The following is a 19,981-nucleotide window of genomic DNA, read 5'->3' as shown; positions in this document are numbered from 1 at the left end:
GCCCTATGTACCTCTTCATCTGGCTATTCATCTGTATCCTTTATCTTTTGATAAACTGGTAATGTAAATATGTCCCTGAGTTTTGTAATCTGTTCTAGCAAATAACCAGATCCAATGGGGAGGGGATCATAGGAACCTCCGATTTGTAGTCAAGTGGGACAGAAGTTATAGATAACTTGGGGTTCACATCTGAATGGGGTGGGGAGGGGCAATCCTTGGAACTGAGTTCTTAACGCTGTGGATCTGATGCTAGCTGTCTCCAGGAAGATGGTGTCAGAATTGAGTTAAATTGTAGAACACCTAGCTGTGTCACAGAGAATTGATTGGGGGGTGGGGGGGAGGGAGACACCACATATTTGGTGTCAGAAGCGAAGTATTCTGCATGAGTAGTAAAAGAGATACAGAAGGAAAGACTGGGTTTTTCTAGTACATGTGTTGGGCTGACTTGCTCTTGACTTCAAGCTGAATCCAAGAGAATCTACTACTAATGTCTGGAGTTCATATGTCATCCATTTAATGGCATAGAATCTTGCGAGGACTATGGATGGATTTGCATCCTCCATCCCCCTGACACACACACACACACACACACACACGCACGCAGCACCCCCTTTGAAAACTGGAGCCTAGGCTTTAGTCTTCTGGCATATCTTCTATGCCCATGATTTCTCCAGATTACTAGCAGTGACTAACTTGCATATTTTCAGCGCCGGGAATGTAATAGTTGCTAGGTCAGGAGTCTTGAAATTATTTTGTTATTTGGAAAGATGTCATCATTAAAAACTCAAACAAGCTCAGAGTCTGGAGGCTTGGCTAGAAATAAATGATAGATTTATTTGGGGGTCTTAAAGTTTGCACACTGGGACCGCTAGGCCAAAACCCAGAGGTGTTCCAAAGAAGAGATAAAAGTTAAGCATTCTTATAGTAAAAGTGCATTCTTGAAAATAATCAGCCCTGTGTTCTTAGCCCTAGGCTTGGTCCAGGACAGTTATCAGATGTCAGGCTGTTTGGATAATGGAAAACAGGTGGTCTAGAGGATGAGCACCAGGAGATCTGGTCACATCCAGTGGTCTGGATAATGGATGTCAGGTGGATGTCAGGTGGCCTGGATATTCGAGTCCTTCAGGGGGTTACCCGGAGGTCTGGTATGTGTCCAGATGTATATCCAGGCATTAACACAGGACTAAAAAGTTCAAAAAGTTTAAGTTCCCAGGCTACTTAGAACAAGCATAGAATCTCATTCTAAGCTTCATGCCTTGACTCATAATGCTAATAATTTTAGCAGCTTGGTTAAAGTGACTCCCTTTTATATATTCCCTATCTTCATTTTTTTCTCAAAACATTCTGCAAACAAAATTTGTATTGCTACTATAGTCAAACATAACAAGTCCACAGATAAGTTCCTGACCCTCCCCTATCCCCAAACCTCCACTAAGCTGTTTTTCTCATCCTAATTAATAGCAACTCCACTTAGGCCTAAACTCCAAGAACCATCCCCACACTCCTCTTTCTCACACCCTCTACTTGATCTGTCTGGAAGTCCTGTTGGCTCGACCTTCAAACTACATCTAAGATCCTACACCTCAGCATCCCCACAGCCGCTTTCATCCCTCACCTGGACAACCAGCTCTCTCTGCTTGCCATCCTCTCCCAGTCCCAACCCCAGTAGCCTAGTTTGTGTAGCAAGCAGCCAGAGGAGTCCTGGCATTTCTGTGCTCCCTACTTCGCTTGGAATAAAAAGTCAAAGTTCTTACAGGAGCCTACAGAGCCCAACATTAATTAACTACCCTGTCGACCTCTGACTTGCTCTCCCCTTGCTTACTCCGTCTTAGCCACACTGCTCTCATTGCTGTTTCTCGAACCCACCTCAGGGCCTTTGTACTGACTGTTCCCTCTGATTATAAAGCTCTTCCAGATATTTGCATAACTCACTCACTTCTTTCATATCTTTTCTCAAATATCACATTTTCAATGGGGACTTCTCTGGCCAACCTCTTTAACCCTGCTCTTACCCACAGCATTGCCAGTCTCCCTTACCCTTCTCCATTTTTTCCTTAGCATTCATTTATCAACTTCTAACATATTTATTATGTTTACTACTTATTGTCTATCTTCCCTTACTGGAATGTAAGTTTCATGAGGGGAAGTATAGTTGGCTGTTTAATTTCTTACTGACTCACTAATGCCTAGAACAGGGCCATGTGTGTGGCCCATAGTAGGTGCTCAACAAACATTTGTGGAATAAATTAATAAATGAACGAACTTGAACAACTATTTTTATGATAATATATTCCCATCCAGGCCTCTCTCACATGCAGATGCACGAACATAGTTATAAGCATAGTATACATATTTTGCATGATTTTTATCATCCCACCATGGATACTGTCCATTTTTAAAAATATTTTCATAGTTATAACCATTATTGCTTTTAAAATGTACTTAGATTTTCACATGCTTGTTATAATAAGTTCAACAATGCAAAATTGTGTAAAGAAAAAGTTATCTTTCCTCTAATCCCACCTTGCTGAAGGGAACTACTTTTAAAATAAACAGATATCCTTCCACACACACATACGTATATAACAAGTACAAATTGCACAACTCAAAGATAGGTATGCCTGAATTGTACCTTCATTTTATAATTCAAATCAGTTTCTGTTTTCAGCCTCATTCCCTCTGATGGCAAAAACTAAATCTAGTTAGTTCACGTAATTGCTGGCACTTATGATTTGCTTCTTTATTAGTGATCAGATATAATTTAATTCCAGTGAATTCAGAATTTACTAATGCCCTTTCTTTTCTTCATTCACCTTCACATAATTATCAGTTTTTAAAATGTATTATAAAAGAAATGGACATTCATTACAGAAAAATATTAAACAATAAATAAACAAAATGAAAAAATAAAAACCATTTGTAAATCCAGCAACCAGAAATAATCAAGCCTTCCAGATTTATTCTGTTCATATATATGCGTTTTGGGGATCATATTATAACTAGCTTTTATTGCTTAATATATTGTGAACATTTTTCCATGTCACAAAATATACTTCTATAGCGTTTTTAATGACTGCGTGGTATCCCATTATGCAAATGCACCATAATTATTGTCCCTGTTTTTGTATATTTGAGTTGTGTCCAACTTTTCATTCGTGCAGAATCACTTGTAGCTAAATCTCTGTGCACATCCCTAATTATTTCCTCACGATAAAGTTCTGAAACTAGTGTTCAAAGGTTCACTCATCGTTGAAGGCTTGTGATGCATGTTGTCAGCAGACCTACAAGAGAGGTGGCAGTGCTTTGACACTGGTAGGCAGGAGGGTTCCCTTATCCACACCCTACCAGCTCTGTCTTATCATTCTTTGTCATCGTTGTTAATCTGATAGGACAGGGATTTTGCATTGTTGTTTTAAGTTATATTAACTACTAGTAAAGTTGAACCTGTTTTTAGGCATTGCTTTTATGAATCACTCATATCTTTCGGCCATTTATACATTCTCATTTATCTGCAAGAACTTTTTGTAGAATATAAAATAAAATATCGTTACCTATGTTGCAGATATTTTGCCAGTTTGTTACTGGCCTTTTGATTTTGTATATGTGTTCTTTTGACATTGCAGTTCAGGCCACTAGGCCAGAAGTCTGGTCTTCTGCACATGCTCAGCCTTCCAATAAACATCAAATAAATAGAGATTTTTGTATCAGTTACTCCCCCTGGAAGACCAGCAGGAAGAGTCTCCTGGACCAACATTTGGATTGGGGGTGGGTAAGAGGCTGTGTACACCAGGTAGGTCCCTCTTCCCCATGGCACCCTTCTGTTGCTGTCGGAAGCAGCAGGAAAGTGGCCTTTCTTCTGCCTTTTAAAACTCACTTAAGGGCCAAACCTAATTCCAACCTCTCCAACTAGACAGAAGGTAGCCAGAGACCAAAAAGCTGATCCACAGTCCCCACCAAATTAATGTACTGGGGCTTTCCTTTCTGATTTGGCAGTTATCTATTCTAGCACCTGGCAGGAAGAATCTTCTCCGATTGCCTTGTTTTTCAGTGTTTTCTTGGCCATTTTCACAAACATATTTTTTAGATACATATTTTTTTTCAGGCTTATTTTTCAGATGATAATTATTTTGAATTTATTTTGAAAACTAGACAGTATTTTGTAATTTACTGGGCGTCTCCTTACCCTGGCAAGTATTCCTTGTACTGATTTTAGTTCAAAGTCTGTACAAGTATAAGAGGCAGTTTGTATATTGGCCTGGATTGCATTTTAAAATTCTGACCCATAAGGAAATGGCCCCATTTATTTTCTCCTTTTATCTTATTGTACCTCTTAGCAATTTCTGACACAGTTGTCTGTGTACTTCTCTTTCCAATCCTCTCCTCAGTGACCCCCACGCCACCACCTCCTGGGTGCCCTCCCTCTCTGACCACTCCTTCTCAGCCTTCCTCACTAGCTTTCCCTCCTCCCTCTTCTTCTCTACCCAAATTTCTTTCTAGGTGTCTCCACAGAATTCACAAGGCCTCCACTGTCACCTCTGTGCCAGAGATGCCCAAATAAGTCCCCCGAGACCCTTCTCCTCTATTCTCTAGGCCCATATACCCAGCTGCCTGCTTGACCTCTCACCTTATCCCCTCACAGATACTACAATTCAGGGTCCACAACTGAACCCGTAGGATGCCCCCCCCAGCTCCTCTCCCAGCTTTCTCCTTCTCGGTGAGTGGCTCTATCATCCAACTAGTTGCTTGTGCCACAAACCCAGAAATTTTCCATGAAGTCTGCACATCTTGTCAATCAACATACCCCGCAAAGTTCACCTCCCAGTGATTTCATGACTCTGTGCTCTTCTGTCCATCTCTTCCCAAGCTGGCCAGTCATGACATATCTTGCCCAGGTCATGGGAATTGGGGGGCAACCAGCTTCTTTCCAGGATTTTCTGAACACAGGGAAAGTTTCTCCCAAATGGCAAACCTCAAGCGCAAATGACAGTAGTTTCAGCCTCTCTACTTAAAGGACAACTGGGCCAGCCATAAAAGTCTTGAGTCACACTTCCTCAGGATTTGTTGGCCTTGCTGGACCTCCTCGCCTTCTGTTACTAGTTGGTACTGAGGAGAAATCTGAAACCAGGTTGATGTTTTCCTTCAGAAGAAACTTGGATTTTCTGTTCTGGATGCATAGGAAGGTTTTCCATTATCTACAAAGTTCCATAAACTTTACCAGAATGACTTAGTTACAGTAGTTTTTCCTGGACACGTTGTACCCTTTAAACCTGCAGATTTAAGTTTTATTTTATTCCAGTTCTGCCACTTATTGCAGTATTTCCTTTGGCAAGTTACCAATCTCTCTGTGCCTTAGTTTTCTCATGACTACAGTAGGGATGATAATAATATCTAACCTTATTTATTTATTGTGAGGATTAAATGAGGTCATGCACATCAAGTCCTTAAAATGATGCCCAGCATATGTAGTAAGTGCTCAATAAATGTCAGTTACTATTCTCATGATTCATTCAGAAAAGTTTCAGTGTAGTACTTTTTTGACTTTCACTTTCGTTTCATTTGTTCTGATCTGTAGGAACACCAACGTGTTGGCACCATTCGACTATCTTCTAGCTCCCTCATTTTTATGTCCTAGTTCCCAGTGTTTTCAGAGGAACACAGGTTAATACAATTCTACTCCTCTATGTTTTCCTTACATTTACGCTAAAGCTCTAACATTATACAGCTTTCTTCCACCCTTCTAAAGTATATGATTCAGTGGTTTTTAAACATCTATTCACAGAGTGAAGCAACCATCATCACTAATTCCAGAACCTCATCATCCCAGAAAGAAACCCCATACCCGTTAGCAGGCACTGCTGATTCCTCCCTCCCCTTTCCCTGGGCAACTACTAATTGACTTTCTGTCTCTATCATTTGGCCTGTTATGGATACTTCGTATGAATGGAATCATACATTATGCATCTGGCTTCCTTCACTTAGCATAGTTTTCAAAGTTCCTTCTTATAATAGCATATATCAGCACTTCATTCCTTTTTGTGGCTGAATAACATTCTCTTATATGGATAGACCACATTTAGTTTATTCATTCAACAACTAATGGGCCTTCAAGTTGCTTCCACTGTGCATCTGTTTTTGCCAATGTGAATGAGAAGACGGGACCCCAGTCTCCACATAAAAGGCTACTGAATCCCCAGATGAAGGAGGAGGAATCTGCGGGGAAGTTAGATTTTCTGGAGGGCAGTGGGTATAGGCCAGTGACGTCGAAGATTTTGGGAAATTCCACTTTTAAAATATACGTTACCCCTAACAGTATACACATAATTATCACACCATGTTTGTTCTGTGGCAGGTGGAGACAGGCCCGACTATCAGCATGTTCTGACTTTCTCCTTGTCTTCTTACTCACCTCTCCCTTTGGCTGGGCCCATATTCTTTCCTGAAACGCTTTTTTCTCTTCATTTGTGATTCTTCAGTCATCATACCATTTTCTAAAATCTACTCTCTTCAGCAATTCCAAGAAGCGAGGGTGGACTTTTCTGGAACACTGAAGACAGATATCCCCACCCACTTTTCCGTGGTTTTGTGGCTTTAAAAATAATTAATTAATTAATTAATTAATTTTGCTGGAGTTACACTGCAAATATAGGACTGAAGAGGATGTGACAAGCTCAGACATCACCATAGCTTAGGTATAAAGCCGAAGACTTTTTACAGGTGTCGTAAAGAATCTGGAACTTAGGGACTTAGGTTGAAGGTCAGATGGCGGGTACAGAACATTTGAGAATTTTAGTTCAATCATGGAATGGAAGTTGTTTAAGTACACTTAAAATTGTAGTACCTTTTTGCCTTCTTTCACAATGCATAGGCTAGTATCTGGTCTCCCCTTATTTAATCCTGGTATTGTCACTTTAATCATTTTAATTTGGGGCATTTCTCTCCAACTGTTTTATGAGCTTCTGAAGGGAACAGACCCTGTTTACCTTAAAACACTCCTAGTTCTACATTTGTCCAATTCAGTGGATATTTACCTGCAGGCTCAGATCCCAGCCCTTCTCATTTCTGTGGACTTGGGAGACTCAGTTTCCTCTGCCAAGGTGAGGGTAATAAAAGCTGCACTTTGCCAGGTCAGGTATTCATAAGGATCAAATTAAACCAAGGGTGTGGGAACCCTTTTAAAACTCAAAAGAGCCATGTAAATATGGCATTTAGAAGTTTACAGATAGTAGTCAAAGGGCAACCATTCTGGGTCACATTGAGCTTTCAGGAGGTCACTCAGTGCCTCTCCATTTGAGAAGAGAGACACTCCCAGGCCCCCTCAGAAAGCTGCCTTCAGTCTTACCTGGCCTCTCCCTTTTTCAGGGCTCTCAAAAGTGTGATTATGCCGTAGAGAAAGCCAGTCTGCTTTTAAACACCTTTCTTTAACAGTATCATAAGTTGTGACTTTCACTGGGTTTGTGGGCTGGTTTTTAAATCCAAATTTGCATTTAACCCAGAAGCATTTGCTCAGCTCAGTATTTCTGTAAATCACCTCTGTGGGTGAGGGTTGCCCAGTTACCTAGTAAGAATTTGAAACCTTGGATCCAATGCCAGGAGCCTGAGGTTGTCTTGTACTGGGCCTCCAGTGCTGGGGGTGGTAGGGAGAGGAGAGGAGAGGGAGAAGGGTGGGAGAAAGGAGCAGTCAAGGGATCACAGTCCAAAATACGAGTGTCTTTTGCCTTCATGATATATCAGGTCATAGGAAGAGGGGAAACTCATTCTCAAGAAAGAACAAAGAAACAACAAGTTAAAAACTGAAGACAATTCAGAAACGCTGATAAAAAGAAGTGTTTAGAGGATATAAAATTAATTAGAAATGGCTCTCGGGGGTAGGTGAGTCACCAATGTTAACCTAATAATAAAGTGACAGGCAACAAGCATTTATTTGAGATCACAGATTACAACCTGTGCGCACAGATTCACATAGAAACCCAAATTGTGTCCCAATATGAGGTGAAGTCAGGTTTTTTTTTTGTGTGTTTTTTTAAAATTTTGTTATTTTGATGGGAATGAGAAGAAATAATTACATGAATAAAAGAATTCCTGTTGGTGCTGACAAGCTGAGGTATTCTTTAGCTAGACATGGCTGGCTACTGATTTTGTCTTTAAAAAGAGATTCCATAATCAATAGTCCTTGTGGGCAGGATGTCTGCTTTCCTGTTAGTTTTACAGTTTTTTGTAAGACGGTGTTGCTTTGGTCCAGTCCAAAGATTATTTTTTCCCATTTCAAACAGTCCAAAGTTTCAAGGAGCCAGACATGCAAGGAAACCCTCTGGAATGGCTGCCCTTAATGGCTGCTTTATCTTAAAACGGCTCCACTTATGTCAGCTTTTCACGCAAGGAAGGTCTTGAAGGGAAGCAGAGAAGAATGCCTGGTTTGGGGGTCATAAGTCCTCCTTTACTTCAAGCAGAACCAAGCTTCAGTGGGCATGTTGTACTTCTTATACTCTGAGCTGGGTGCGGTGTCAGGTGCTTGGAAGCTGGAGCTGCCATGACCAGCTTTTATACACCCTGACTGCACCCTCTAAAACAGCTCGCCATGTAGGAGCCGTTGAAAAGTACTTTGGAGAAAACGATTACAACTGTTACCCACCAAAGCATAATTATAATTTTATCATAATTTCTTTATCTTTTTCAAAATGGGTTTTAGCCAGAACAACCATTTTTAATTATTAGAAACATTTTAAATAATGACCTTTATTAATCATATAAAGGGAAACACATGTATTCATCTTTCAAAGTGCCATCTCTGATCTTTTGCGAGCTTCACTGTTTTCTACCTTATTTGGGGACAAAGTTGTGGTTCACATGTGCCTCTCCTCAGAACCAACGCGAAATTCCTTCAGAAGAATGTAAGTTAAAGGCAGTGCAATACCGCCAGTAAATAGTCTTTAGGTATCGTCTGGAACTTTGCAAGGCAATCTGAAAAAGGGGAGGTGGAGGGGAAGGTGGTGGAGCGCCAGCTTTGGAAGTTACTAATCCTTCCTGTGCCTGCCACTTCCAAGCTGTGTCACTGCTGTGTGGTGGTCACCTCTGTGTTGTGTCAAACACTGATGCATTCCTAATGACCATTAAGCAACTGTCCTTTTCAGGCGATTGACTCTTCTAAGTAAATCAGACCCATTTGTGATCACATCTGGGGGAATATCGAGCTTGCTTGCCTGCACTGTGACATGCCTTCTTGAGTGGGTGCAAAACTATTGGAATTTCAGCAGAGAATTGGGTGTGTTGTATGAAATGGATCAGATTACTCAGCTGCTACCCAGAGTGAGGAGACTTCCAAGAAAAAAATTTTGGTTTACGTTGTTTCTGGGCTTTGTCAATGCCTGGAACACCACAGGCACTCTGTTCCAGGGAAGAGATCTGAGGTTGGGGCCGGGGGTCTGAGGAACACAGAGACCCCAGATTCCTTTCTCTTCTCTCAGCCTGGGTGCCACCTCTTCCTTTTCCCCACTTCAGAGTCATCTGAAGTCTTTATTACCAGCCCAAATGCCACTCGCACCTTGAAACCTCTGTAGCTGTCAGAGCTGCTGCTGCTTCGCCTCATATTGGGATTCACCATGGTACAGCTGTCCCCGGTCGTCCTCCACCCCTGCAGCATTTTGAGAGACTCACTCAAGTGGACTAACAGCTACAGGACGTAGAGGGCAGAGCAGCCACAGAGGGAAATTAAGTTTTAGTGAAACACTATATGAAAATCCTCCTGGGGAGGCTATGAAATCACAATTAGGAAAGAGGCAGAAAAGAGGGATATAAAATGTTAAAGATTTAACCCGATAAATTTTGAGACAACAAAGAAAATTATGTGATACAGTAGAGGCAGGACTTGGGCTAAAATCTGACTGAAATTGATAGATTCTAGTAAAATATATCCCTCGAGAAGGGATACAGCCAAGAAAATGTGAGAAACTTGGTTGCATGGGGTAATTGGAAATAGAATAGGCATTCCAAGAACGATATTGTTTTCCTGTTTGAAAAAAAGAAGGCAGTACAATCTGAAAGTAAGTGTGGGATTGCGGGAGATTAGGCCTGCACAGAGACACGGTAGCACAGCCGCTGGGCGCAGGTGGAGATCCTGCCACCTTGGGTTCACACACCAGATCCACCACAAAGCTCTGTGCCTGTTTCCCTCCCCACCTGCCAAGTGGGGAGTGAATAAAGGCCACCTTATGGTATTCTTATGAAGACTGTAGGACTTGCTCGCAATGGCACCTGGCACAATTTTTATAGTGTTCTATAAAATTTGAAAAATCTGGTTGGTCATTACTTTGGAACAAATAAAAAGATAAAGATAACCTGATTAAGTTCTGTGTGATACCACAGGAGATGAAACAGTGTCATTACATGACTTTTATAAGGCACTTCACACCCATTCTTAAATAGCTTGTTATGCTTTTAACTCATTTTCCAGTATGACCCGGGAATGGAGGAACTTGTGCCTTAATCTTACGTGACCCTAACAACATTCAGCACACATTGCAGAGCTTAATAAATACCTGTTCATTTTTTGTTCAATACAAAATTTCGAGCTTCTCCCAACAGCAACCATTTACACATTAGCAATAATTAATTTTTTAATGCCACTTTGGAAGACCCAGATGGCCCTGGTAGAAAGGTCTGGGTAAATCAGTATTAACAAAGGGAGAGAAGACCACAGGGGTGATTGTGGCCTGGGCTTCAGGTCTTGGCAGGTCTTGGCAGTCAGAGGGAACGAGGTGTATTTTCCAGAAAAGTTTGATGAAAGCAAAAGGAAGGGACAGCAAGAACCATAGCCTGTACTTCTTAACTGCCCCTTTCTGTTCAGCTGCAGCAGCTGAGAAACAGACATATCAGCAGCCTCATGACACAACCCAGGCCTCCTGCAAGGCTCCAGAGTTCAGAACCCAGACCAGAGGGCCTGGCTGCCAGGAGATATTAAGGGAGCAGCCTTAATAGCAAGGAAGCAGCGAAGATCTTGACTCAACCATCCATCTGTGTGATTTCAGTCAAAGACCAATTTCCTGTTGGGAGTGGGGAGGTGGGGGGAGGAAGGGTGAATGAGAAGACAAACCAAGTCCAAAGGTCCTAACTCTGAGGAGATGGATAAACATGGCCTGTGTGGACAGAGTGTGCTCTGATGGAAAGGCAAGACTGTTCTTTGGAGTGTGTAGAATTGGAGGCAGGAGGAAAAGACTGGGGTTCTGTCAACAGCTGAGTAGAGCTGGCCACTGTGCTTTTGCCTCTGAGCTAGGGGTGGCAGTGGAACAGCATGCATCCCCAAGGTTTACATGCCAAAGTTCCAGGAGGACCCAAGGGTCAAGTGGACACAGCAGGAGCAGGGACACAGCAGTCTGATGTCCTGTCTGAGAGGGTGCCCATCACCAGATGAGGAAACCCTGCAGGGGGCTGCAGGTCTGTAACCAGTTGTGAAAATTGAGGGGAGCAGGAGGCCAAGCCAAATGACCCTCTTCCTACCAGCAGCAATGCCCATATCCTGTCCAGCCTAGTCTCATTTATAAGATTTAAGACCTTCAAAGAAAAGGGACAGGGTGTCCAACCGGTTGGGTTGCCAGATCAAATACAGGACACACTATTAAATTTGAACTTCAGATAAATGAAGAATTGTCATTATTGCAGGGGACATACTTACACTAAAAAAATAAAAAAAAAATTATTGTTTATCTGAAATTCAAATGTAACTGGACATCCTGGTTTTATTTGCTGTGCTAAATCTGGCAATCCTAACCAGATGACATGCTAAGTGAACTTCAGAACGTTTGAAAATAGTATTAAAGCAGTAGTGGCAACTTCCACAAATGGCTCTGAGTCTTCCAGGCTCCAGGGTTTTGTTACTAATTCATTCTCAGGTGACCTACCCTTTCTAAGGACTGAATCTCTCTTACCTCCAGGGCACTGTGGGACAAAAGGGGAAAGTAAATATTCTTCTCAGGCTGGTGTGATAGGCCAGCATCAGCAGTAGGCCATATGTTGTGAATCCAGGTCAGACCAGCATTCCAGACAGGGGAGGAAAGAGTAGACTACAGTAAGGGGTAGAGAGTAGAGGGGGGATCAGGATGTTTTGCTTGTAATTTGTCTAATAAAACTTTTGTTTCTGTGAATGATTGTGTGTGTACATGGCTAACAACCTTTCTTACTGTCATCTGCATCCAAAAATGTTTGAAAGCCCCTGATAGGACATTGAGACTTGTGGGGCATTACTGTGAAAAACAAATTGGATCAGCAGCCAAGATGAATTAACTGTCACACTCACAGGTGAGGGTGAGCTTTGCATTCGAGAAAAATCACCTGCTGGAATCACCTCACCTTTTCATGGAGTCTGCAGTTCCTGCCCGTGGACAGCCAGTCCTTCACTGAAATCCAAGTTCCCTATTTTCTCATTTTGTTCATTTTGCTGTAGCCATTTACTAAAAGCATACATTGGAATCTAATACTGTTGCGCTTGATCTCAGGCAATAAATATAGGTGATAATGTGGGACTAGATGCGCTGTCCTTATGTTCACAGAGCTTTGAAAATTTATTTAATTTTCTCCAACTGGAAGGCTTTTCAGTGTTGAAATCCTTGGAGATTACTTGCCTTAATTCCTCAGAGCCATTTCAGTTGAAAAAATCACTATTTCTCTCATGCTTTTCCTTAGGAAGAGGAAGAAAAAGTGTTTACAGTTCACTTTGAACTTTAAAAATTCCTATAACGATTAGCTCTTGATTCAGAAATTGTAAATAAAGTTTTTTTTTTTTTTTTTTAAGTTTTATTAGGAGGGAAAGTACACTTCCAGAAGTGGAAGGGGCCCGAGCAAGAGAAGCGTGGCTCAAAAGGCCTAAATAAAGCTGTTTTGTCATACAACGTTACTGAAACATTGTGTCCTGTGATGGTTTAGTCTTTATTGTTCTAGCCATTTAAGTCTTATCTTGCAGTCTTTCATAGAAAACAGCTTATGAATCTTAAGCCTAAATATTTACCGTCTTGTACCAGTTGCTCTGATTGTCACTGTTTCTCCCGATTTGGCATTTTGCATGGATGAAATGGATTTATCATGACTTTCAGTGGACAGTGCTTGTCGGCCGTGGAACATGATAAGGGTACAGGCTTCGCAGGCGGGTGCCCCTGGATTTGAAACTAATCCCGACCTACAGGAACATTCTGACCTTTAAAGGCGTGTGAAGGCTTAACATCCTTGGCAGTAAGATGGGAATAATGAGAGTACCCGCCGTGTAGGGCTGTTGTGGGGTTTAGATGAGAAAATAAATGGAAAGCCTGGTGTGGTAGAGACAGTGCCATACGTTCACCAAATTTCATTTCCATTTCCTCTCCATGAGCATGAGACTGCATTTTCAACCTCCCCAGTGGTTGATTTGGGACCATGTGACTAGGCTCTGGTGTGGACTATTTATACCTAGCTTGGCCACCCAGCCTGGCTACCAGGGGGACACAAATTCCAGGTCACATGGCTACAAGACAAAGGAAGGTAGCCCAACCCACATAGGAGTTTATGTGAGCAAGAAATTAACCTTTATTTGTAATGCCCCTGAGATGTGAGAGTTTGTTCCTGCAGCAATGCCTTGCTCGCCCTGAATAATACACTTGACAGTATAGTAAACAGTTAGTGAATTTTAGCATTTAAGGTGAACTGGTATGGAAAAATTCCATAGATATATATTATTAAGGGGGGGGGGAAGGACCCAGTTGCCCTGATTCCTGGTTTGTTTGTTTTTTTTAAAGGAAGCTACAAAACAATATATTGTGTGCTGCATTTTTTTGTAGGAAAGTCAGGAAAATGAAAAAGTCCATGTGTATTTGCTTGTTTTTGCAAAGAGAAACACAGGAAAGGAGAAACCAGAAACTAATGAAAATGGTAACCTATGAGAGGTAGATTGGAACAGGGTGGGGAGGATATGCGTGGGAGGGAGACTTCTCTGACTAAACATGTTTATACAGTGTTGGTTTTTGAATCATATATTTTACATACTCAAGTAAAAGTAAATCATAAAGAAAAAAATGCCGTAAAATAGGACGATAAATAAAACAAATGTCCTAATAACTGTATAAAACCGAACCAACAGTGACAGAGGATGTTGTTTTGGACAACCTACTCTCACGATACATGTGTTAATATTGGGAACCAGAGATTTCTTGTATAAGAGGAAAAATAAAATATGAAGAGAATTTAAGATGATATTATGTTGAATGCCAGTAACAATATGAACTCATGCTACTTCGTGTATGTATAATCTCCTAGGTGTTTTCCTGGGAGTAAAGGGTACTGACACCATTACACGAAAGGCGCTTGGGCAGTAGGTTATTCCCACAGATCATGAATAGTCCAGTGGGAAAGATTTTTCTCTTTGTACCAGATCCCACATACGCCCCGCCCTGTGCCTGGCCTACCCCTCAGGATCCAGTTGCCCTGATTCCTGGGTTGTAAAGCTCCAGCCTCCATCTTGTCACTTCACCCCCTACAACGACAGATTTCTCTGCCTCTGGCAAGGAAGTCCTTACATCCCTTAGAGAGGGGCTGCAGCAGTTCCCATAGCCAGACCCAATGCAGTAGGACCCATGGAGGTTCTGGCTTTCCCAGTTGCTGGCCACAATCCAGAAGTACAGGGGCATTCGAAAGAGACTCCTTCAGGGTGTGATGGTGCCACATGGCACCTCAGAAGATGTCCCACAGGACCAAGCACCCAGCAAGCTGCTTACAAAGTTGTGGCCAGCTGGCCAGCTCGGCAATTAACCCCACTTGTATTCACCTCGATTCTTCCCCCCTTCTCATTTTTTTTTTTTTTTTTTTTTGCTTTCGTAAGATTGCACTTGTCATAAAATATTAGCTTGTACATTTTATTTCAGTCTCTCTTTCCAGGCATTTTCTTCTCCATGGAGATATGCCAATACTTTCCCAACCAAGTCATCAATCACCCTTAGTGTTACTAGTATTGGGAACACCCAACAAATAAACCTCCTCATGAGACGCCTCTGAAGTTTTCTTGCAAAAAAAATGTTTAACCCACACATAGGCAAGCCCCCAGACCTAACTTCCATTTTAAGGGAAATACAAGCTTAAAAGTAAAAGTTAAAGGACACCCCTGGGAAACTATCAGGCGAACGAAGGATGTGCAACTTTCTCTAAGTCATCTGGTCTGGACCCTTCCAAAGTCAATGTCATAAATTAAAGCCAGACAGAAGTTAAGGTGGGGAGATTTTCCAGACTGACCCTCCAAATAGAATCCACAAACCTTGATTAGATCCTGTCAGAAATTGCATTGGAATCTTTAGGGGACAGCCATGAAATTTTAAATATGTCATGAATATTAGTTGTAATTGTAGAAAGACTGTTAACTTTCACAGGTGTGATAATGGCATTGTGGTTGTATAGGAGATTGTCATCCTTAGGAGATTCATCCTGAAGTATTTAAGGATCGTGATGTCATATTGACAACTAATTTTGAAAACTGTTGTGTGTCGTGGGTGTATGTCTGGGGTGGGAGTGAAGGGTGAGAGAGAAGTGAGAAGACAAATATAATAAAACATGTGAGTCTATTCTTTCAACATTTTTAAGTTTTAAAATCTTCAAAATTAAAAGGGACATAAAAAGCCTCCCAAAAAACCCTAGGTAAAATTTAGAATATACTTTATTTCAACTGTTTTATTTTTCTCAACTAGTTTCAGGTAGACAGCCAGTACTTTATCCGGGATTAATTTCTTCACCTCATAATGGATATTCACCCAAATTGCTATGCTTGCAAAAGAGTTTTACCTCTTGCATGGCTCTAGCAACTTCCCAGATGGAAACAGCTTGACGTCATTTCTGCACAAATTCTGGTTGGCAGAATAATCAGCAAGTAGTACAGAGAGCTGCTTCCTTTAAAGAATCTGCATTCATTGCACAAACTGAGCCAAGAGGCCCCGAGGCACTGTGGAAAATGACTGATCTGATAGAGGCATTATTTATTTTTTCCATGCATTTTAAATCTTGTGTCCAGATTGTAAGGGCAGTGTTCTCTACAGATTAATTGGCAACAGGTAGACACTGATTAACTATTTAATGTGGTAAAATGCACCGTTATTTAAGGCTTCTGTTAATACCACCTCTTGACTCACCAGGAAAACTTCGCAAACTCTTCCTATTAATGAGACAGGTTTACTTGTTTTGACACCGTTTTCCATTATCACCATTTCTCCTACCTCTGACTTGCCCTCCCTTCCCAAGGTGCCTGAGACAGCAGGGCTCCAGTCTGTGTTCACCATCCTGGCTGGTCCCAAGTGGGCCCATCTCCAGGGCCTCCGCCCACCACAGTCCCAGGCAAGAGGGCAATATACTATGTTATATTCATATTAACTAAGCTGGCTAGGCCATGCTCTGGATTCCTGAAGGAGTCTCCCATAGGTGGGGTTGTCTCTGCTCTGTGCACGGAGAGGTCCCTCTCATGCCCACAACATGATCGTAGTGCACCAGTATTCGTTCTTCCCTTTTACTGAGGGTGGCAGCTGTGCCAGTGGGGCAACCAGAATACAATGGGTCGCTTAAGGCCTAAGCTCAGAACTGACACACTCTCACTTCTGCCAACCCCACCAGTGCCCAAAGCCTAATACCAATGGGGTGGGGAAGTTCTCTCCACCTTGGTGAACCTTGCCAAGGGCAGGGAGGGGAGGAAGAATTACAAGCAGATACTACATTGGACCTCAACCTCCCTTGCAGCTTGGCGTGTCCTCGCAAATAAGTCTGGTTAGTGGGATGCTATGTGTGCAACATCCAGGCCTTGCCCTTGTAAGGATTGGGTATACCTTGCCTTTCCCCTGCCCATTAGCTGGGAACATGGTAGGACTGCAGCAGTCACCTGGCCCAAAGGCAGATGGCACAGCTATTATGCCAGTCCTGCCTCTGGATTGTTAGGTATATCTCATTGACATGGCTGGTTTTTGGCATCTTAGAACCTGAGCTAGTACACCACTCATTCATTCATTCAACAAGTATTTACTATCTCTGTGACAGGCATTGAGCTGGGCCTTGGGGGAAGTGACAATGAGCAAAAACAAACTTGGCCATCCGTATCTTGACTGTGGTGGTGGTTACACAATTCTACATGTGATAAAATTGCATAGAACTAAATATACACACACACAAATACAAATAAAACTGGAGAAATCTGTACAAGATCTTTGGGTTGTACCAATGTCGACATCCTAGTGATGATATTGCATTATAGTTTTGCAAGATACTATTTTTGAGTGGAGACTGCGTAAAGGATCTCTGTATTCCTACAACTGAGCATGAATCTAAATGATCTCAAAATATAAAGTTAAAAAAATACAAACATGGACCCTTGGTCTTTTTTTGCTTACTTACAGTCTAGAATAGCATCAAAAGAAAATCCGGAGAGCTTTACTCGATGGGAATATTTTATTGAGTGAGAAAATAACCGTGAACAGACTTCAAACTGAACGTGGTTTGAAGCTGGGCTCTCAGCATTACAAGCCAGTTTTTAAAGTATGATCAGGAAATACATTGAGGTCTATTTTGATTGCTTACTAGACACTGACATTCTTTTTAGGGTAGAAGCACAACAGAAGCTTCTTTGCATACAGGAAAAAATCTACTTCCTTCCTGGGAAGCTGCAAGGTTTTGCTGACAGAAACAAAACTTAAGCTTTGTTTAAGGTCATAGAGACAGCATTTCGGGGAAATCAGGACAATATTAAGTTTTGGTTCCATGACTGTGAGTGTTTGGTTTAGGGCAATGTTCAAACTGTGGCCCCCATTTTGGTTTTTCTTTAACAGTGGGAATCAGAAGATTAAAAAATCAAAAAAATCACTGATGATAACCTCTGCCTGGGGCAGCCCGATTTCAGGTGCAAGACGACAATCTATGCCTTCAAGTCTGCAGAGCAATTATGTAAAAGATCCAAGGGCAGAGCTCCCATGCTGGAAAGCTCACTTTGGAATGAGAAGTGAAAGAGATATAAAGTCTTTTGCTCTTTAAGTAGGGTATCCATATAGTTTATCATACACACTGAGACACCTGTGAAAATAATTACGCTGGCACAGCTTGGGTAAACAGATCGGTTAGTCACTCTATTTTTAAGCCATTGTGTCATTGACTTTCTTTGTGATGGCAGCCTAGCCTTTTCTAACCAATACAGAGGCTAATAGACGCCACCTTTGTCAGGACCGAATAGCCTAGTGGAGGGGAAAAATATATACCATATCTCGGTGAGTTAATGTGATTAAAGGTTTATTTGTTGCTCATGCAAAGTCAAATATGGTGCTGGAGGCCCTCCTTTATCTTCTAGTCCACTTGTTTTGAATATGAACTTCCCAGGTTGTTGAAACAGTGGGAGAGAGAGCTGGAGGATTACAGGTTTTATGGGCCAAGCCAGAAAGTAGCTTACGTTACACAACCCACATTTCACTGGCCAGAATTCAGTCATATGACCACTCCTAACTCCAAAGGAGACTGGGAATAGTAGTTTTCCTATAAACCCAAAAGAGGAACTCTGCCACAGACTCATACTTACAAACTTGGAGTGAACACTGTCTGGCTTCAGCATCTTTAGATTGGCTCATTTACCACTGCATATGTGTGTGGCTGTGCCATTCACAGAGAAATCCGTGAAGGTTGCAGGTGAGCATTTCAGAACAACGTATTGCATTGAATCAGCTTACTTCACTTTCTATCTGCTTCTTTTAAGTTGCAATCTCCCACCATCCACCTCCAGGAACATGGTTTTGTTTACTCCTTTTTATAAGTCTCTCTCCTCCTCTGTATTAGTTGGGATTCTTCAGAGAAACAGAACAATAAGATATGTATACATATATGTAAAGAGAGAGGAATTATTTTAAGGAACTGGCTCATGTACTTATGGAGGCTGGCAAGTCCAAAATCTGCAGGGTGGGCCAGCAGGCGGGAGACCCAATGAAGAATGCTGATTCTACAGTTCAAGTCCAAAGGCCTAATGATGGCATAAATCCTTCTTACTCAGGGGAGGTCAGTCTTTCTCTCTTATGCATGTCTTCAACTGATTGGATGAGGCCCACTAATATTATGCAAAGCAATCTGCTTTACCCAAAGTCCATCCATTTAAATGTTAATCTCATCCAAAAACACACAGAAACATCCAGAGTGATGTTGGGCCACATATCTGAGCACCATGGCCCCACTAATTTGACATGAAATTAATCTTCACAACCTCCCACACCAGTTTTTAACACAGTATTTCTTGTCTAAAGTGTCTAAACACAGGTGGTATGGGGGAAATACAACCAAAGCTGGCTTCAAACCCCAAATTTTACTCCTTTGAACTCCAGTCTCCTTTGTAAATGGGAATAGGATATTTACCTTGAGACATTCTGTAAAGATTAGAAATCATGCACATGAGACACCTAGACCTGTGCCTGACAAATTGTGACAATTATTAAGTTTTCAATGTGAAAAGAGGATTCATTGAACGCTTTACATTTCTGTCTTTTTACTGATGCTTTTTTATTTGCAGGTGGCTCTTGACCCTTTTCATTTCACTCTGAAGTTAAGTAGTGTCTAAGCAAGAGGAAGGTTCCCTGCCACAGTGTATAGCTCTCACATAGTGTCGCCATGTCTCAGTGCTTGAGTTGCCAGCAGCCAGCTGTGTTCTAGGTGTTTTACCTTCCTACTTTTCCATGAGCCATCATTGATGCCCCATGGAATGACACATGTTTAAACAACTTATTTAGGCACTTGAGAGAAAATCCAAGGGGAAGGAGGAGTGAGGAAGAGTGATGAGAATAGAGAAAGGGTGGGAGTTGGCGGGAAATGATGCGAGGAGAAAAGGGAATGGAAATCAGATCTACTAATTTGCTTGGTGTTCCTACACCAATTTATAAATTAACGTTTATGTTCATGACTGATTGGATAAACCAGCTCTTCTGATCCTCTCATTTGACAAAGCTACAGGCTTCTTCATTGAGATGGAGCCAAAGAA

Source organism: Rousettus aegyptiacus, unplaced genomic scaffold, assembly GCF_014176215.1.
Source record: "Rousettus aegyptiacus isolate mRouAeg1 unplaced genomic scaffold, mRouAeg1.p scaffold_m13_p_7, whole genome shotgun sequence".
NCBI classification, from domain to species: domain Eukaryota; kingdom Metazoa; phylum Chordata; class Mammalia; order Chiroptera; family Pteropodidae; genus Rousettus; species Rousettus aegyptiacus.
The sequence above is the reverse complement of the archived record's forward strand: the minus strand, read 5'-3'. Positions refer to the sequence as shown.